The 21,850-nt window shown below is 41.2% G+C and overlaps 1 long non-coding RNA gene across 1 annotated transcript; it reads right to left on the bottom strand.

The window, feature by feature from the left end:
- Positions 1 to 3,027: 3,027 nt before the first annotated feature.
- LOC125207934 lies at positions 3,028 to 4,870 on the bottom strand. Its single transcript, XR_007174038.1, has 3 exons — positions 4,320 to 4,870; positions 3,489 to 3,580; positions 3,028 to 3,382 (listed from the first exon to the last, which is right to left on the bottom strand). It is a non-coding gene; the product is annotated as an uncharacterized LOC125207934 (long non-coding RNA).
- Positions 4,871 to 21,850: the final 16,980 nt, after the last annotated feature.

Raw genomic sequence — 21,850 nt, 5'->3', positions numbered from 1 at the left:
GCTGTTCACAACCTTTCATACTTTTTTCTTTTCTTCTTTATTTTTCTTTCTTTTCTAACATTAAGCACACTACTTTTATATTTCCCCCTTATCTCTCCAATTCCTTTACAAAATAAGATAGCAAAAACTAACTAACCCAAGGAATTGTCCCCATTATGTTGGTTTCCAAAGAAAAGGCTTATAGGCTCAAAATTGGCTCCAAAGGGAAAAATTTTAAAATTCTGAGAGGGTAAAAAATTTGGACAAAAGTAGGCTAAGAAAAGATGGCCAATCATCCTCCTAAATCAACTTCAACACTATGTAAACTTAGGCAAGACGAGGAGCAAGTTCTAGAAACATATACATGCATACAGATAAATCACACAAGAATGAATTTAAAGCTCAAATCCTCACAAGGTATAAGCATGATTCAAGACGAACAAGTAATTCACTAATTATGCACCTTTTAACCAAACCATCAAATCAAGACGTTAAGCCACACTTAAACATAGATGGAATGTATTATCATTGGCAACTCAGTCTAAAGTGTGTCCCTAAGCATGCGTGTTTCTAAGTTCTTCATGTTAAGTTCACGAAATAGATTCAAGAAAATATTTTTAGAACACAAAATTCACCTACGGGGTTTTGAAAAACAAAAACAAAATAAAACAAAAAGAAAAATCCTAAACTCACGATCCACTACTTCATCCCCCTAAACTTATTTACAACAAAGTGTAAAATAAGTTTACAGAGTCGGTAGGGACTTGAGTGAACTACTGAAAAAAAAAAACGTACCTTGAAAATTCTTGCGTCGAGGCTTGACCGGGCGAAAGTTGAGAAACTTTGGAAAAATCGCGCTGGAAAAATACGCCCAGGCGGCGGCCACCACGGAGAGGTCAGAGCCTGCGAAAAAAAATTTTAATGCACAAAATTAAACTAAAACTAAAAATACTTAACTTAAAGCAAAAATTGTCAAAAACAAGGAAACAAATTGTCTTAAAAACATCCAAAAAATGATACAAATGCTCATTTATAGTCATTGAGCTTGATTTTTTCAATCTTGAGGAGGAGGAGGGAAACGGGCATTGAGGTCGTCGAATGCGCCAATAAGATAGGCGATATCGCCACTCATGGTTTGGCGCTCTTGTCGAGCCTCGGCGGCCATCCTTTGGAGCTCTTCAATTTGTTGACGGCGATGCACGTCTTCTAGCCTTTGTTGCTCCCAAAATTGTTGTTCCGCCGTGCGCCAATCGCCTTGAGCCGTCCATCCTTGCCGGTTGTAGGCGTTCTCCCTTTGTTGCTCCGCCCATCGGGTGTCCCAAGTGTTGGACACGTTTTGCATGTAGGCCTAGATATCTCCTAGTTGGGTGGAGGTGTTTGCTTGAAACTCCTCATCGGGGTTCGGCCTTCCGCGGCGGCGGTTTCCTCTAGTCTGGCGGCTATGTCCCTCTACTTCTTCCTCCTCTTCTTCTTCTTCTTGGCGGTGTTGGGGCGGCGGAGGCAGCGGCACTTCACTCTCTTGGGCGTGCAAGTGCTCCCCCTCTTCACTGTAGTGATCGATAGCCTCGAAGGCGGAGTCCTCATCGGCCTCAAAAATGGGGATGCGAGCCGGGACATTCGGTTAGCATCAATGGCTCTCCGGTGCGCCGGGGTGTTGAGCTTCCAATTAACTCGGTTTGCCCAAACGTCGACCTTAGTCAACTGCGGGATGGGAACGGGGAAGTGATCCCCCGCCACTTGTAGGAAATATCCTTGCCCCCAAGAGTCGGTCCTCAAGAGCCCCACCGAAAATAACACCTCATAAGTGATGAAGCGATCCCCACCATCTTCCGTCAAACCCGCGAAAGACACCTCCAAATGCTCGGCGATTGCCGTGATCAAACCACCACAACATATGACGCTGCCATCCTTCTTCGTGATCCGATCCACATAGATAGTAAAAAGGGTTCCATAGTCGAATCCCTTCTTGTTGAGGAGGCACCAAATCACATTTAACTCCGTTCGGGAGACACTTCCCCCGTCGACCCTAGCGAACATAAGCTGGGTCATAGCTCGATGGAGATATAGCAAAACCGGGTTGCTAATTGAGGAAGACTTGGCATAGCCCGCGGCGTGCTCATGCTCATTCATCATCGCACCCCAAACCTCATCAAAGTCATAATCATTGAAGGTCTCGGGGTTGGGGTCGAAGCAATGGAAGATTCCGCAAAGATCCTCTATTGTGAGCGAGTGCCATTGGTTGCCTAGGCGGAAATCGATACTAAGCGGAAAGTTATGCCGGCGATCCTTCCTGATCTTCAACGAGCTGAGGAACTCGAGAGTATATTTCCTAAACGACGACCATTTCCTCTCGAACATGTAACGAAGGACGTTCCCGTCTCCAACGTCGCACAACGCCCAAAAGTCCTCCGCGATCCCCAAAGTTTGGAGAGGGAAATCGTGGGGGTACCACGAGGGCGCCGTCTCTCGCGCCGACAACTTCTTCCACATAGCCTTATGCTCGTCCGAGGCAAGGCTAACACCGTAGTTCTTCGTATTCTTGGGCTTTCCTTTTGATCCCATATTCCTACAAACGAGAAATACAACAATTAGACGGTGTACCAATAATGGGAAAATCAAAGGTTCCCCCAAACTTGCACTCTTATAGACAAAACCAACGTATCAAAATGTAAGACATGTAAGTGCAAGCTTATATGAACAAAACTTTCTAGATGGTAGCATAGAAACATGTAGGACATAAACACCCAAACTAGGAAACAAAAATCCATCCCCCAACGTGAATTCATCCCCCATGCAGAGACGTATCAACAATAGATCAATACATATCAACAATCTCTATAGGTGTAATAACCGCTCGTTTGTTTTCGTTCGGTTTCTCTTTTTTTTATTTTTGTAAGGGTTCACCAACATGGAATTGTGTCACTCTCTTGTTGCGACAAATTAAATAAGAACTCGTTACCTTGTGTTGCTTAAGTGCCGTTTAGAAAAAAAAAAAAAAAAAGAAATAAAAATAAATAATAATCAATGAATGAATAAATAGAGTTGGGATGAACTAAAACTACTCCATTACTATTTACGAGCCATAACTAACGAGAAAGAAGATGAAGAGTTCGTTTTCTAGCTAAGAAAATGCAACTACTATCAAATACACTCTAGCTTACATAGTGAGAAACATGGGAAGTAAGAATTTAAGAGAAAGGAAATGTGAATGCTAGTACACAAATTTACAAGTATGGGCAAAAAGGGCTAGGAGCCAAGGCCGACTCTTTTATTACACGTTGGGCCTCTTCTTTTCAGAGCCCAAGCCGCACGCCACCGCGACCCCACCCGGTCAGCCGGTGAGCCAAGGCAGCGAGCCTACCTCCCGGGACAAGTTTGGAGGCAGCCAAGTTGTCTCTTCCTCCTGCAAAAGATAAACAAGTTTATTAGAGGCAAGGGGAAAACAAGAGGGGAATTGAGGAGTACTAAAGCAGCCAACAGATTTCACTTAAGGAAGATGACAATAATACCTTTGTTAGAGTAGACCAAAAGACTTGCCAAAGAAAGCAAAATCAGTTTGAACTCCCCTGCTCCCAACAGCCCTGCATTTCTCTCGCTGTACCTGCAAGGAGATCAAACAAAATGTATTATTACAAGAGTACTTGTGCTAGACACAACACCAAGCTAAATTAAATAAAAAGGGTGGTGGAGAATCAACAAAAAGGATTGTGGCAGCAATATACCCTTGGTATACCACCAAGATTTCAGTTAAAGTTGCTGCAAAAGATCAAAGAGAGAGGGATATGCTGCTGGATAGAGACAAGAGTCTCAGCAGCCTCATTTAAGGCTTACCAGTACACAATCGGCCTATAAAAATCCTCCCCACATCACATTCGAACTCCCTCCCACACTTCTCAAAATAATCAGCAAAGTTTAGAGAGAGTAGAAAGCTTGGTGCCTTAGGAACTGATCTCAAGCAGCAGCAAGGGCAGCCCTTTTCTTTCACTACATCAAGAGGTAAACCTCCCTAAAACCTCAACACATTATCTTGCATCATGTCTAGACCAACCATAGCATAGTGTAAGGACTTAGGAGCACAAGTATAACCACATTAAGTTCAGCTTCACACAAGTAGAAAACCCCATAATCAAGAGATCAACTCTCTTAGCAGAATACATAGAGTAATTACGGACTAGTGAAACTTCAATCATAGAAACACCAAGCTTAACAACATAAATCCAGCCCAACAATTTAAATGAGCTCTTTCCGAAAAGAAAATCAGCAACAATTTTATCATAGCTACTGCCAAAACTCAAACTAAATAGACCAAGCTTAGACTAAAAAAAAAAGGGGGGAGGAACTTAGCTTCAAGGCCGACCGACGGCGGCGCTGGCCTGCACAGCGAGCCGGACGGCGTCAGCTCCAGCCGTAGATGGCAGTGACGGCGCTTAGACGCCGAGAAAGGAGGAGAAGCAGCAGCGGCGATCCGCGATGACGGCAATGGAGGATTCGTCGGGAAAAGGGCAGGGTAACGCCGGAAGCAGGGAGAAAGAGAGGCGACGCCTCTTTCCTGTCGGCGACTCCGCCGGTGAAAGGACTTAGCTTTTACGATTGTTCATTTGAGTTGCCCGATCGGAACGGCGCCGAACGACGCAGCGAGGCGGCGTTGGCGACGAGATGGCGGCGACGGTTGGCGGCGACTCGCAGAGAGAGAAGAGAGAAATGGAGTTAGAGATTGGTGTTTTGATTGGGGATGTTGTTCTAAGAAGAGAGTGAGACCAAGGATGGAGAGGGAGGGGCATCCAGTCTCCGGCGACGCATTGGAGGCGCCGACCGGAGCAGCTAGCGGCGGGAGGCGAGGAGGCGCCGCCGAGCTCTCTCTCTGTTTTAGGGTTTCGAATTAGGGATGGGAAATGAGGGAGAGCCGATGGTTTTGTGTGATGTTTTGGGCTTCTCCCTTTTAATTTTTGTTTGGGCCTCTCCTTATTTTAGAGTTTGGGCCTCATATTAATTAAAGAGATGGGCTAGTAAGTATGTATAAATGTCTTGGGTCACTAATTAAATTAAAGTAGGAACTTAATTAAATCATGGGCTTTGCTATATTACGGATTTAATAATTAAGAGTCCGAAAGTTAATTCCACGAAGATAAGTCTAATTTTTCCGGAAATTAGCAAGAGTGCTCAAATGATTAATTTTAAGAAATTACGATACGCTAACGAGTATTTTAGACCTCGAGCCAAAATTTTTAGTATGTTTAAATAAATGGCATGGGAGGTAGCACCCTCTAGTTAAGTGAACAATTTCTCTAATTTAATTAAATCTACTGATTTAATTAATATTCAAAAATTTTAGAACTCTTCTAGAAAATTTAAAGGAAGAATAAAATGATCATCGCACTTAGGATGCATTCATGGATATCTCAAAAATCTAATTAAGTATCTTTTATTTCCTAAAGGGACGTCTTCGAACGTCATCTAAGACCGAGTTAAGGAAATTCCGGAAGGAGCTTTAGCTTTTGAGGTGGGCATTCTTTTAAAACGTGTTTTTAGTATGAAAATGTGATTCTTTGCTCAAGTATGTTGTCATGCCATGTTTTGTTTTATGATTACCTATCTGCTTGGCTATGCCAATTCAAGTTAAATCGAATTCGGGTCCCAGTAGGGCCGCAAACCCTACTCGGACTAGTGTACACATGAGGGGACCGTGAGCTAACAAAAGGGGTTGGCCGGTCCAGTGACCGTCGTGGAATGTGGCCACATTCCCGGTTCACACAAGGTTCAGATATGGTATATCTATGTTATGTGATTGCGCAATCAAATCTTTACTAAAGGAAAAGTATTTTTAGTGACTCGGGTCTTTTAAGTAAAACCCCGTGATCACTCAACTGTGGCATTGACAATTAAAGATAGAACCATTTTTGGCAATGTGCCCACTGAGTATATCAAATACTCAGCCCTGCATGTTATTTTCAAATGTGCAGGTTGAACGTGGACGAGCAGGCGAAGGTGTTGGGACAAGACTTCTAAATAAGTAGTTAGGTAACCCAAAGTAGCATGTCTTCATACGTGCTATTTTGTCTTGGACCCTTCCGCTGCAAAACTTAGAATTATGTACTAGCAAGCTTTGAACTTAGTCTTGATACTCTGATTACGTTGTGACTATGTACCCATATGCCTTTGATACTTTTGATTTGAGTGATTTCATCCTTTTTATGTTGTCCCTTGATTATTGAGAATTGTTTAGTCGCGAAATAGCTACGCTCACTAGCACTAGGGAGTTGTGGTCGTGACAATAGGATACTAAAGTATTGCAATTCATGGAAGTAATAATATCCTCACAATGCTATGAACATGATTGCAACATAAAATTAAGTAGAAACAAGAAGGAATCACTATTCACAAAGCTTCAAAACTATCACCAAAACACAATATCACCATGGAAATCCACAAATAAGCATACACAATCATCCCCCATCATAAAATAAGAGTTTTCACCGAACAATTAGAAGTATTGCCATTAGAAGAAGGTAAGGTATACGAACTTTTTCATGGATGTGTCTCATAGATGGAAATCAACATATGATTGCTTGAATTCTACTTTGGGGCATATAGATGAGTTATGTGATTTTTTTAGAACTTATCCCGTTCGTGATTTATATCTGTCGCATAGTTGTTGGGATCAAAGTGTGAGTTTGTTTAAATTGTTCAATGTTTCAAAAATGTGATTGATGAATTATCGGGTGTTTATTATTGCACTGTTGTTCGTGTTTTAGAGCCTTGCATGTATATATCACTTGGTTTTAAAACATCGATGAAAAATGCGGCTTCTTCTCCTGAATTGATGTGTGTTTTATATTATATGATTGACAAATGGCTCAAGTATTTCAGTGAGATTCCACCGGTGTTTTTTATTGCAAAGGTCTTGGATCCCAAATGGAAATTAGCCTACAACCAAGTTTTTAGATTTTTATTATAACAATTTGGGATCTATTGATCTTAGTCCACTTCAAGCATTGCAAGAGGATACTAGTAACGAATTCGAAGTAGACCTCACCGAAACATATCAAATAAACCTCCCGAACCGGTCAGTTGTCCAACAAACCTTCGAGTACAACTTGCGTTCTCTTTACACCGAATATGAAACCAAGTACAACAGTACCCACCAAGTCAGAAGACATCATCCCCCTCCTCAACAACATAGTTTCTCATTTCAAAATGTTTATGATGATCTCGACGCGCAATCCCAATTAGCCGACCTATACAACTACAGCACCGGCGGGAGGTCAGCCTCAGGTATGCTAAGTGAGTTGGATTTATATTGTGATTCACTCTTTTCCTTTAGTGATGAAGGTCCTACACTTGTCCAAATCTATGTCCTCGATTGGTGGGGAACACACGAGAAAGATTTTCCCATACTTGCGTCAATGGCCAAAGAGATTATTTCGGTTCCGGCTTCCACTGTCGCCGTCAAGTTTGCTTTCAATGTTGGATCACGTGTGTTGGATGAAACAAGAAGTAGACTCTCCGCGAGAAATATGGAAGCCGTAATGTTACTTGATGATTGGGCCAAAGCTGACGTCAGAGAACAAGAATCTGATTGGGATACTCGTGCAGAGGAATCCGGTGAAGAATTCACCGGGGATGAAGCGTCGTAAGCCAACCGTCAACCGCCGGCCTAGGCAAAATAGGCAAGTAAGGTAAGAGAACTACGTGGACTTTGATTCCCCAATGCAAATGAGCATTGAGGATACATAGGAACCTCAACTTAAATTTTAAATTTAAGTTGAGCTCAAGTCCTTTTTCCTTGATTTCTTTTTTTTTTCATTTGTTTCCACTTTAAAAATATGCAAATACAATTAAATAATTGTATTTGCATATACTCTAGTCGGTGAAGGAGACTTCTCTATAAGACTAAATTCGGGAAACTTTTGACAATTCTACCATAATTGTTGATAGTTAGACTAAACTCAACATTTAAGGTTGAATTTCTAAGGGTGTCCTCAATTTAGTTATGTAGAAACATCTCCTTCGCCGACTAAGAGTATATACTTATAAAAAAAAAATTCATAACTTCAAGTCTTTTTTTGTAATTTGTAAATAATTTCGTTGTAGTCTCGTTGTATTTAAATTTATTGTCAAAGTTAAAGACTTCAAGTCTTTAGACTTTAGTGAATTGTAAATTTGTAATTGTTGTAAGTTGTAATGTATATCAATAAAATTGCAATTTTCATCGTGAATTCGTATTTGTTTGAATTTTCTTTACGCAAATTTCATAAATAAATAAAGAAGGGAAAAAAAAAACGAACCGCCGAACCGGCCCGGAACCGGCGGTTTTTTGAACCGGAATCGGAACCGCCTAGGACCCTGCCGGGCCGGTTCAGGTTCATGAAAATTTTGAACCGTGTGCACACCTAGTAGTAACAAATTATCAGAGATTTTTTCTTTAACTGCGTTGATTTGGGAGGGGGTGAGAGTAATCAAAAATTTTTAAAAAATTTTGAAGTAGGAAAATTCACAAAAATGGCTTCTTGGGAGGGGCTTAAGCCCCTCATCCTCTCTTACCGTGTCCGCCAATGCCTACGACAAAATTAGTCTATATGTATCGATTGCTAACTTTCCATAAATTCAGCGAATTTGATATCTGCTGTAGAACCAGATTTGGAAAGAGAGATTCAGGTTTGGAAAGAGAGAGTGGGTGATGATTATATACATATGCATTTAGGGGATTGCTAACTCACTCTCTAATTGCTAACCACAACTAATCTAAGATGATAGGATTTTAGAAATCTAGTGGTCTAAAATTTGTCACGTGTGATTTTCATTTTCATTAATTCAATCAAAAAAGATAAAAAAAAACTATCAAATTAAGGTTTTGAATGAAAATGTCAATATAGTGTTCAAAAATATAAACACAATGCTTTAAGACTGTCAACACATTGCTTTAAGAATTACATTCTACATGTATTATATTGACATATTTTATATACTATGTTGACATTTGCTGATGTAAGAAAAAATTAAAAAAAATTAAATATTTTTTAAAATTTTGACATCAGAACATATGCAAGTGAGATCTCGTTAGAATTCTTATGAAATTATCTTTAATTTGATATATGTTGTGCGAAAAAATAATTTAAATTGAGAAAGTTATATGTATTTTAAAGTTATACGCGTTTTAAAGTTATGTGCGAAAAATAATTTAATCGGACTTAAGGTCGTTCGCACGATGCTGGCAAATTTGTTGCATGGATTTAACCTAAAATTTTTCGATGGCATGAGGCCAGAAGATTCTTCTGTGTCTCTCGAAGAGGAGTACGGACTCAGCACACATCCTAAACATCGACAATCCCAACTCATGGAACCTACTCTGCCATCACGTCTTTACGAATTACTATATGTTATATCTCGATGAGTGTATTAAATGGTCTAGTTGGTGGAATGGACAAGTTCACAATTAATTTATAAAATTTAATATGTGCTAGCTATTTTTGTAGTATATTTCATGAGTTAAAATGCTTGATATACGTCTTACATCCTCCATTCTGCATTAATTGGGATCGTTTTATTTTGCACGAGTTTTAGGAAATGTAGTGAAAATTGGATGAAGAAAATAGTAGAATATGTATCCTACTTTTATATATTAATTTTATAATAAAATGTGAGTGAAATGTACAGTTCATAACCAAAAATAACAAAAAAACGGATGTCAATTAATTAGAGATGGAAGAAAAAGAAAATTAAAATAAATTAATGTGGGATGGAAGGAGTATTTAATATTAATCGGTTTCTTTTAAGTACATATATTTTGAATGGTTACAAAAAAGTACAATATAATATGTTATGTGAAATGTATATTATTCAAAATTATGGGATTAATAGATGTATCCTAAAACAAATACTCCCAAGACAAATCCTCTCCCGTCTCACGGTATGAGTCGCATTTGATGTGTGCACGAGTTTTAAGAAATGTAAAGAACAGTCGATTGAAAAAATTAGTGGAATATGAGATCCACTTTTTTATATTAGTTTTATAATAGAATGTGAGTGAGATTAATAGTAGAATATGATACTTACTTACTATTTACTATAAAAATGAAATGTGATTCTTATTATGAGATGAACCGAAATAATAAAATGTGGCTCTTATTATAGGACATAGGGAGCAAATCCTATATTACATGGGACGTAGGGAGTAAATTGATAAGTCGTATTCTAAGCCTTGGTTACTGGTCAGTATGTTGTGAATTGCATGTATTATCTGCAAAACAGTTGCTCAAGTGTGCAGGATTAAAGGATCCAAGTCAGTGGGAGACGATTCAGGCGACACAAGTGAAAAGGGCGCCAAAAGGGTGCGATATTGACTAGGATGCATACCAGAGAAAAGGCTCGAGATGGATAAGGAGGATAGCTGGGATGATCATTAACAAGAGCAAAAAGGTCAAAGCGCGGAGGAAGTCTACCCTAAAAGCAAGGGCAAGCCTCCCTATAAAAGAAGCCACTTGGAGAGAGAGAAGCGTTCGCTTTTTTTTTAGAGTTGTTTCCTTAGAGTTCGGTTCGAAGCTCTTGGTTCTCAACATACTTAGTTAGAATTCTCTCTAGAAGATCAGTCCTTCAGCATTGTCTGATCGCTCGTTCCTCGCCACAGCCATGGTCACTTGATGTCCTAGAATCTGCCGGAGAAGTCATCGATCCACCGTTCCAGCTAGTTGCCGTAGTAGTATAGCAGTTTCATCATCCGGAGTGGCACAAACAATCTTAATCGCTTTTTTAGTTTAAAGTTTACTTGTTTTCATCGTTGGTTATTTGCAAACACGCATCGTTGTTGCCTTTTGAAGTACTTTGTGAAGTTTCGACGTTTAAATTATGAAGTTTCTATTTCGTATGTCGCTTTGGTTCGAGTTTGCTTCTTTCGGCCTAGGAAAATTAGATCTAGTTGTTGCTTTTAATTTCTAAGTATTTTCGTACTTGAAGTTGTCGATCTGAAGTTATAGTTGTGTTCTAGTCTAATTTTCGTGCATGAGTTTCTGTTCTGCGTCGTGATCACTGCCTTGCATGCTAGTCAGTAGAAGTAAATTTACAGTTTCCCGTTAAATTGAAGTTCGAGCGTTTTAAATCAATGGATCTTGAGTTTGAAGTCTTGAATCTGAGTTTAGTTATGGTGTTTTGTGTTCATCTGATTTTTGTTGATACTTGGTGAAGAAGAAAACGTCAAAATCAACTTTAGTTTGTACCTCTTTACTTTTAAGTTACTTTTACTTTTGTCCCCTACTTTTCAGATGTACTGTCCAGACCTGTCAGAGAACTACCCAGCACCCCAATATACCTTGTATTCTAAATTTCCTCTTTTAGTAACTGTCTACTTTCCATGTGCCCCTGAGATACTTTGTTCCCTATTTCCACGAACACTCCCACATGTCTGTTATTTTTTTACGCCTCCTAGTCAGTAGAGTACCACCTTTAATTCCCGCCTAGGTAAAATCTCAACCCAAGCGTGGTAGCTAACCAAAACACCCAGGAAAGTCACCGCAGTTACCAATACGTGTCCATCCTCGTGGGATTCGACCCTTACCTCCATTATACAAATCAGTAGAAGTGGGTTGAGGAAACTTGTTTGGAGCTAGGTCTCGGTTGTCGTACCAACGACTCAGTTGGGTCGGGAATCTCTTCCTTATCAGTTGGATAAATAACGAAACACAAAACCGAAAGGGCTTCCAGAAGCCTAGTCTCGTTCCATCATAAATCCTACTCCGTATATTACATGGGACATAAAACTATAAATAAACACATTAAATTCATTTTTCAATAGCTCAATTTCGATGGTCAATAAATTTATGGGCCATAATCAGCCTATAGTTTTGGGCATAAAATGCAGCTTTAGTGGCCCAAAATACAAAATGAACCTTTTAAAACCAATATAGACTATTTTTCTTTGTCTATAAGTAGGGGTGGTTCAGTATGGTATATCATACCGTGAGTGTCATACCGTATACCATATCAAAAGTTACGATACAAAAAAACACCATACTGATGCAATACCGAATTTTCGATATATTCGGTATACCGAAAATTCGATAAGGTAGTTTTTGATATCACTGCTCTCGTTCACCAGCATCGTCTTCATCTCTCAGTTTCTCCTTTTCGTCAATTCATGAAAATCTAATCTCCACTTCTTCTCCGCCTCTCTGTACGCAATCGGCCGCTTCTTCACCTGCTCTGGCCTGACCGATTCATCTGATGATGAAACCGAGGCTGGCTTCTTCTCCGCCGTAACGTCTCCTTCACCACCGCTTGCAGGTACGGAAAATCGTCGATCCACACTTCCTCGAATCCGTTGACTTCTCCGACGACGCGGCGGAGCTCGTCCTTCGCCACCGGGTGGCGGAGGAGCTCCACCATCGCCCACTCGATCATGTTGTTGTCATCTCCGATCTGGTGAGGAACAACTCCTGTGGTAAATTGAATCTCAAATTCGATGAATTAGGATTTTAATTAATTGTTTAATTCAATCAATTACCATGATGAATATGTGGTATTAATCAGCAGCAACATCTGTTCTCAATTTCAGACTTGTCTCACTGATTTTAATTGTTGAAGGTATCCTATGTTTTCAATTGATTACTTCTACAGTAAAGAGTGGTTTTGTTTCTGCATAAATTTCCTAGATCCGAGGCTTCTTTATTCGTTTGGATACACCAGTTGTTGTTGCTTTGATCTTTTATTCCTTATTTTTTTATTAATTTTTGTTTGGTTTAATTGATTTTTTTATGCAGTTGTTCAGATTTCGAGAAATCTTTTTGCGTATGCCTATGAGTGAAGGTTCAGTTCGTAGGAGAAATAGGAGTACACTGCATATTCGGTTCAGTTCGAATCTTCCCAACGCTTTCGGTGGTGGAGCTGTAGCGGCATCAGGTCAGTGTAAATGCGATTGCATGGGCGCCGCATAGCTCCTGCCATAGTTTCACGGTTGGAGATGATTCACAGGCTTTGATTTGGGACCTCTTGTCGATGGGGCAGCCGGTGGAGGGCGGATTGGACCCGATTGTGGCGTACACTACCGGGGCAGAGATTGAGCAGCTGTAGCGGTCGTCTTCGCAGCCGGATTGGGTGACGATTGCGTTTTCGAACAAGCTAAAGATTCTGAGGGTATGAGTAGAGTAGATGATGATTCTGTTTGTGAATTAGTGGTGCTTTACTGACCATTGTTGGTAGCCAAACAAGGTTTATTTTATACAAACATTGTTTAGTTTTGTTTAGTCTTTCAACTCTAATTGCAGTTTCTTGATTGCACGCCAATAGAAGTCGTCGTCGGTGAAAGCTGTTGACATTTTGCTATAAATTATTGACATTTGATATTCTGGCTAGTGATACATGAATTATAAGTGTTATTTTAGTTGTTCACATTTCAATAAGAATTGTTGACATTTGATATTCTCCTATTGATATGTGAATTATAAGTGTTATTTTTTAGTTGTTGACATTTTAATACGAGATGTTGATATTTGATATTCTGGCTATTTATATGTGAATTGTAAGTGTTATTTTTTAGTTGTTAACATTTTAATACGAGTTGTTGATATTTGATATTCTGGCTATTGATATGTGAGTTATATGTGTTATTTGTTAGTTGTTGACATTTTAATAGAGTTGTTGACATTTGATATTCTTGCTATTGATATGTAATTATAAGTGTTATGTTTTAGTTGTTGATATTTTAATACGAGCTGTTGACATTTGATATTCTGGCTATTGATATGTTTTATAAGCATTATTTGTTAGTGGTTGACATTTTAATAGAGTTGTTGACATTTGATATTCTGGCTATTGATATGTAATTATAAGTGTCACTTTCTTCCTTCTCTGGTTCGGTTGGTTCGTCATCCTGGCCTCCATGGCCACTCAGTCCAGCTCCAGTATTTTCTTTTCCTCTTGCTAACTCCTTGAGTACATTTTCCATCAGGCTTGTCAGTCTCGCCATCTCTGCCCGCGATTGCCTGTTCTCCTCTGCTAGTTCGGCTACAACCCTGTCCAGATTTGCTTGCCTCTGTCCTTGCACTTGTTCGTTCTATCCAGCTTGCCCCTCTTGGCCTTGTTGTGCCCTCTAATGCACCTTTTATTATCACTAAATAAACCTGCAGGTATACAAAGTATATATAGTATAGCTAAAGGTCAGTACCGGATATCGAATACGGGGAAGGCAAACACGGACTGTCTATCTCCTACTAAGACTCAATTACTATCTGGAAAAACAAATAGGTTTTGAAAAACTTATGAAAACTAGAAACAATAAAAAGCATATAACAACTAAATAGAAATAAAACACAGAGATAAGCGATAGAGATAAGGGAATTCTAGGGATGTGCGTTCACAGTTATGGTTATACAAATTCCAACTACAATACCCTAGCACAGTTTATACTTTGAAAGGATGAGTCACCTAGCTTATGCTCATGCGATACAAACGTTGATTACAAAATTAGGGTTGTCAATCCTAACACGTAACTCCAAAAAGCTCCTAAGACCCTTGAAAAGTCCTCACTCTCATTTAACATTGTTGTTTTAAGGGAAGCTAACTGTAGCGTCTACTAAGTGAATCTAACTCGCTAGAACTCTGTCACAGTTATGAAGCAAGCTATATTAAATCATACACGATTGTGTCACTCAATCATGCAGCATCAGAACTACTTAGGGAAGAAACAAAGTAAAAACAAAACGGATATTAAATAGAAAAAGGAATTTGTATAACAAAAGTCATTACTAACACATCCCTAGAATCCTATGAGTTTAGTTACACATAAATGAATAAGCTAAAAACAGAGATTGAAGGGAAGACAATTTGAACATAAAACTAAAGCAAATAATACCCGTAGGTTGAATCCTTGTTGTTCTAGATGTTCTTGAAATCCTTCTCCAACTCCTTGCACCAATGAAGTACTCTAGGTATTGATCTCTATGAAGTATTTTGCAAGTAGAAGTTCTCTTTTTTTTGATGAAGCTTGAGGTCTTATTTATAGGGGAAAGCCATTCCTTGTTGTAGAAGGAAAAGATCTCCAAAATATGGTAAATCTGGGCGCAAATCTAGGGCTTCTCGAATTCGCTGCCTTTCTCCGGCGGTCGCCGCGTTGGACTCCAAAGAGTCTCTTACCTCGGCGGCGGACCGCCGCACGACTTCTGGCGGTCGCCGAACGAGACTTCTCTTCCAAGCGTATTTTTCCGAGGCGGACTGCTGCATTGATCTGCCCACCGGGTGCCGGCGGTCGCCGCACACATCCGCGGCGGTCACCGGTCGCCGTCGACTCCAGATTTCCGGACTTTGCATTTTGGATCCCTTTTTTGGCTCAATTATGCACGTTTCTCACAAAACACGTCAAAATACCAAAATAGACAAAATATGCAAATAATGGATGTGTAGTGTGATTTTGACATAAAAAACAGACCAAATAATGACCTTAAAATAGTGCAAAATCCGAGCGTATCACCCTCCCACCAGGGGCTTCTCCCATTGGGTAGAATTGAGGGACTCCTTCTCGGTAGTACATGACGTTGGTGCGGACGAAGAATGGAATATCGAACATGCCAGGAGATTCGACCATATGCATCGGAGATAGGTCATCTGCCTCGGTTATGATTATGTTATTATGCACGAAGGCTCCTGGTATGTTGCAGAGGGACAAGTTCCTGGCTGGGTGGGTAGCTATCAGGTGGCATTGGTAGGCTGTCCAGAATCCCAAGTGCAGCCTCCTTCCGCGATTAGCGCACCACACCACGTACAACTCGGTCATAGATGTCCTGGTGGCTGAATTAGTCTGGCCTAGTAGGTTGTAGCCTAAGTAAAGTTGCACCAGTCGGAGCATGGGGTTGTTGAAGTAGGTTAATCTGGATGTTGTGGAGGCGAACTGACCAACATCGGGATGGGTCAATTCTTCCCAGGCTTCTTGGGGGGATCAAAGTCTACGTTTCTCCTTGGTATTCACCTCTCTCGGCTTCTCCATTCTAGTCCTATAGCCTCCTCCAGGCTACACATCCCCAATCTCACAGTCCACTCGATTAGACTCATGGATAACTCCCCACCAAATATTCTAAAGGAAAATGACACCTCATCTAGGTCCGTTGTGACTTGGAACCTAAACGTAGTGAAAAATTCCTTGGCTAACCCACCGATATCTCCGGATCCCTATTCTCTAACAGCCATTCAAAACCCAACGCTCCCATACTGGCCAGGAAAGAGTCACGCACAGACAACTCATTCAGAGAGGGTATGTGGAGTACCTTGCCGCATTTAACTTGCTTGTTGTTATCCTCTTTGTCGTCAAAGGCGTCTTGAAGCTTGTTGGTGTTGTAGTGCTTCATGTCCTCCATCAGCTCATCAGTAAGCTCTACCCACCACCGTCGGTACACAATCCTCTCTACCAGAGGGTGGACTAGCTCTTGGTGGTTTTCGGGGAGCTGCTGCTCATGGTTCTCCTCACCGTCTAGAGAGACATCACTCTCTGACTCCGACTCCTCGCTGGAAGTGTAGTCACTGTCACTCAACCTCTTTCTCTCTTCTAGCTCTCAGATCACTATGCTGGTGTTGGCTATGCGTTGTTTCTTTACGACCTGCTTCTTCTTGGCAGGGGCCTTTCCTTTTCGCTTCCTCTCCTGGAGGTACTTGTCTTCATCTTCGTCTGCCTTAGCTTCCTCGTCCGCTAGTGTTGAAGGTTCCACTTGGGCAGTAGGCTCGGTTACCACGCAGTCACTAGTATCGTCATTTATCGCCTCCTCCTAACCTACTGATTTAGATGCGAGGTCCAGACCCTCAACCACCTTGTCAGCCTCTTCCTCCTGGTCATTTGGCATTGATGAAACCGTCCCTGTTGCCATTGGCGCGTCCTCCCGGCTAGTTGTCGAGGGTTCCTCCCCAGGGTTTGTAGGAGTAGTCCTCTCGTCTTCACTAGAGATCTCCACTGAATCTGCTGCCGTGTTTGCTCCTGCCTTGTTGGACGTCCATTTTCCTAAGCATCTTTGTGACACTCTCTTGGGCTTCTGCCTTTCTGCTTGGGGTCGTTTTTCAACACTAGTTTCCTCTTGACTGGCTTTGGTTTTGACACGGTTGGGGCTATAGTTTCCGGCTCCTTAGGTTGTACTTCGGCCTCTTCCTCTGTTTCTTTCTCATCCTTCCTTTCCACTGACTGGTGTGTCTCTGGTTCATGCCTCTCCTCTTCAGGTTGTTTCACTTCTTCGGTTTGTTCTTCCCTCATTTCCGCCACTGGTTGGTAGACAACACCCTCTGACTCTTCTACTACTATGGATGCTTCTCCTTCCCCTACTGCCCGGGACGCGAGGTTCATACCCTCAGCCACCCCCTCAGTATTTATCACTATCCTGTTTCCCCCACCTAAAACCGACTGGAATTCATCATCAGTCATTAGCCCTTGCTTCCTGGCCATTTCGTTCAGATCTATCTCTTCCCTCTTTGCTTCTTGAGTTATGGGTTCTGCAACTATTGTTTCCTCTGATTTATCCTCCCCTACTTCGTTCACCTTCCCCTCGCTGTCTTTCTCCTCTGCGTCTCCCCAGTTGGGGTCTTGATAGGCAGAAAGTGGGCTAACATCGAGTGGCTCTGTTTGTTGGTGTTTGGGAGAAGGGCTAGAGGGTTCTGACGGTGCAATTGCCGTTGGAGTGGTTTTTTCGGATGTGAGCGGCAGTTGTGGTGGTGGTAGGTGGGTTTACGGTGGCCGGAATTTCTGGGGTAAGGGTCGGTATCGCCGTCCAATCTTTGTTCGGGTTTTGCTGACTCTGGTACGCCGCAAGCGCGTTTAACGGGATCATCGCCGGAATTTGTGGTGATGGCGCTGGTTGAGATTGTTGCGCGCTCAGTGGCTGCGCTTCCATGGTTGTCGAATCTTCCGATTTCTTCTCGCTGGTGGTCATTTTCTTTTTTCCCATGGTTTGGAAAGGGTGGTTGTCGGTATCGGGTAGCGGTTTGCGGCGGTTATCAGGGTATTCATGGTGGTCGGGGGTGGTTGTTTTCTGGTTAAGAGAATGCAGGTAAGGGTTTGTAAAGTGAAGGGGAATAGGCGGTGGGATTTTTTATAGTGGGGTGGGCAGTTGTGGGTTTTGACCGGTTACAGACGGTTACCAGGTTGCGATGCTTCGGGTGGGAGGCGGTTGAGCGTTCTCGCAGTTGATTGGACGCTTCCTGTCACATCTCTGCTCCACGCGCCATCTCAGTCACTGTTCTCGCCCTGCAAAGCTGCACCCCATACAAAAATTCAAATTTCCACTTAATTAGCTAAAAATAGAAATAAAGCAATAAAAAGACTCTTAAATATAATTAAGAGTTTCACCAATTTGGTATCCTCGTATTCAGTATGTACTCCAAATTAATATTTAAGGTCCGAAAATCTTTTTGGTATTTTTAATATTTTCCTACTTACTTAAAATTAAATCGCTAAATATTTACAATATTTACATCATTACTAAGGGCGTTTGAAATTCTACCTAGTCAATAAGCACACATCGTATAAAGTTGGCCAAGTGGACCTTCAAACCCCTTTCTTACTTGTCATTAGATGCTATAAAAGTGTAGTGGAATTTCTTTCACTACACAAATCTCCGCATTTTCTCTATATATTTTCAGCCTATGTCCATTTACGACAAAAGGTTCAGAGTTAGGGATACTCCCTGAAATCTCGATCGCTCCATTAGCTAAGGTCCTGCCCATTTTGACTTGAGTTTCTCACGCATTAGCTTCAGTCTCGACTGGAAGAGTAGTACTTTCTGTCCAACTTGGAGATCCTTGGTCCTCAGATTCTTATCGTGCCACATCTTTGTTTTTCCCTTGTACCACATGGCTGAGTCAAATGACTTCAATGTGGGTTCTTCCAGCTCCTGTAGTTGCAGTTTCCTTTCCTCCTCACAGGCTCTAGCTGAAGGGGTTGGCAGCGGAAGCGCACTCATAAATCAATTACATAATAATTCAGATCTATTTAGCGGATTATGTAGACAAATTCTATTCGCGTAATTATCACATGTATCATGCTCATAACTCAAATAATAACATGCTTTAAATTAATTGAAACCTAAAACATGTTGTTCTAAGCTTTAGTCATTATACCTTGATGATTCTCCAAAGAATCGAAGATAGCTAGCGCCTTCTCCTCGTGAAGATCTTTAGTACAAAACCACGGATCTTCTGACTGGTTCCCGGACTGTGAACTGATATCAGGGTGGGTTGATCTCACCAGCGCATTAGGACTTAAATAGAGAAGACAGAAATCCTTTCCCTCGAAGAAGAAGAATTCGACCACTCCTAGGAATAGGGGGGCCGAAAATTTGAGAATAAAATTAAGTGTATTTTCTGTCTCTTTTATTCTCCTATTTATAATAAGTCACATATTGGGCCCAGACAGGGATCTACTGGAAGGCTTTGGATATGAGCTCCTCCAATTAGCTTTTTACTAATTAAATTAAACCCAATTTAATATAAGCTTAAAATTGGAATATTACGAGCAGCCACTACAGAAGTAATACTGCACTCCCCATCCAAATCCGAAATTATAAGTACTTCGGGTTTCCATTTCTTTATATTTCTTTCCCGCGCTTAAGATAGAAACATCCTCTAATTAATTATTGTCTTCTATGGACTTAATTAATTAATACCTTATTTATTCCAAGAGAGGACTCAGCAAGAAAATCTTATTTATTATTCATAGAGTAATTAAACTCCAACTAACTAGGTTCCGAATAATAAAAACTTATTTCAAACTTCTCTTGAGGATGTTATCAAACGAGACTCACCTCGCGCACGATTCAACATAATAGAAATCCTAGCACCGCTAGATATTAATCACCACTACCCAATATACCAGGCTTATTGGGTTGCGAAAAACCCGCACCATTTGGTAAGTCAAAGTAGTGCATAATCAATACCGTATGCTCAATGCCAACGTACATTGATTGAGAAATAATTTACGACACCTCGTCTTTCAAGTAGATAGCATAAAGACTATCCCGCTGTTAGATCCATTCGGTGCTATACCACACCAACGTTATTTATTTCAGTAAGGCTTAGAAATAATCGGACTGACATTGCAACCTTTCACGATAGGTAGTCTAAGCCTATCTAGGTTGTGAAATTATTCTTTTTCTTTGTTTAGAACTGACCGTGTTACCTTAAAGTGAACGACGCCCACAACCGGTCTACTAAAACAAAGACTTAGACTTTGTTAAGTTACTTATACATTTAAATATGCAATACACAACCATTTAAATATGACTAAAATAATCTGTTTATTCATTTGGAAAATAAAATAAGAGTTTTAACAGTATTCAATCACTCAAAAGGTGATTTCTAGTATACAAACTCTAACACTAGCATCCATGTTAACTTGTTGAACTTCCCAGTACACTCGGGGTTCAATTCCCACTGGTAAGTGACACATCTTCCCAAAAACAATGCGGTATGGGGACATCCCTATAAGCGTTTTGTAGGCTGTTCGATACGCCCATAGAGCATCTTCCAATATTGTGCTCCAATCCTTCCTGGAAAGGTTGACTGTCTTCTCCAAGATGCTTTATATCTCTCTGTTTGAGATCTCCGCTTGCCCATTGGGTTGAGGGTAGTAAGGACTAGATAGGCGGTGATAGACCCCGTACTTTTTCATCAAGGCTTCGACTGTACGGTTGAAAAAATGAGTTCCTTGATGCGATATGATTTCCCTTGGTATCCCGAATCGACAGAATGTATGGCTCTTGAGGAACTTAGCAACCTCCTTTGATTCACAAGTGCTCGTGGCCTTGGCTTCGAACCACTTTGATACATAGTCGACTGCCACCAGGATGTAGGAATTCCCGTAAGATGAAGGGAAAGGACCCATGAAATCCATGCCCCAAACGTCGAACACTTCACAAACAATCACTGGAACTTGTGGCATTTCATCTCTCGCAGAGATCCCACTGGTCAGTTGGCAACGGTGACAGCCCTTACAAAACTCGTACACATCACTGTTTAAAGTTGGCCAGTAGAATCCGATGTCCAGTACCTTTCTTGCGGTCTTCCTAGGTCCAAAATGTCCTCCACATGCCAAGGAATGGCAGTGTATCAATACATCTTGTTGCTCCCAGTCAGGAACACACCTCCTTATAACTTGGTCAGCTCTTGCCTTCCACAAATATGGATCGTCCCAGAAGTAATACTTGGCTTCACTCTTGATCTTCATTCTTTAAGCCTTCGTAATGTTTGGCACTCCTGGAAGTTCTCCCGTCACTAGGTAGTTGGCTAGGTCTGTAAACCAGGGCTCTTGCCCCACCTTTTCTTTTCCCTTGGCCGTTATATTCTGACCAGTACGCTTCATTACTTTTTCCTAATCAATCTTCCTCGCAGAAAAAATTACTTCACATAAGTGCTCTTCTGGGAATCGATCTTGCACATCCTCACTGTTTCCTTCTTGCTCGTCCCCAGGCGGTGCCTTCTCTGCATTTCCTTTCCCAGCAGGCTCTTCATCAAGAAAAACGGATCCTCCATCTGAGGCAGAGGCCTCTTGAGTTCTTCCACTGAGACGGTATCGCTCAACATCCTTGCTCCACTAGACTCCCCAGTCGGTTTTCTGAGTTGAGGTTCATTATAAGCAGTTTCCCTGAGTTCCCTTTCATTTCACCCACCGAGTTTACGAGCTGAGCTAATTGTCTGTTCATCATATCCATGTTCGCCCTATGCTCCTTCTGGGCGCTTTGCATCCCATGCACTACTTCATTATTGGATTGCAAATCATTTTTGACACTCTGCAGTGAAGCAAGAATTTCTCCCATCATATCTTCCATAGACCTCCTTGACCTGTTGGGGTAATGGGACTGATTAGAACCTTGGTGCTGGTTGTAATGGGGTGGTGGGTTTTGCTGGTAGTTCTGGAAAT

Source organism: Salvia hispanica, chromosome 2, assembly GCF_023119035.1.
Source record: "Salvia hispanica cultivar TCC Black 2014 chromosome 2, UniMelb_Shisp_WGS_1.0, whole genome shotgun sequence".
Taxonomy (NCBI): domain Eukaryota; kingdom Viridiplantae; phylum Streptophyta; class Magnoliopsida; order Lamiales; family Lamiaceae; genus Salvia; species Salvia hispanica.
The sequence above is the reverse complement of the archived record's forward strand: the minus strand, read 5'-3'. Positions and strand labels throughout refer to the sequence as shown.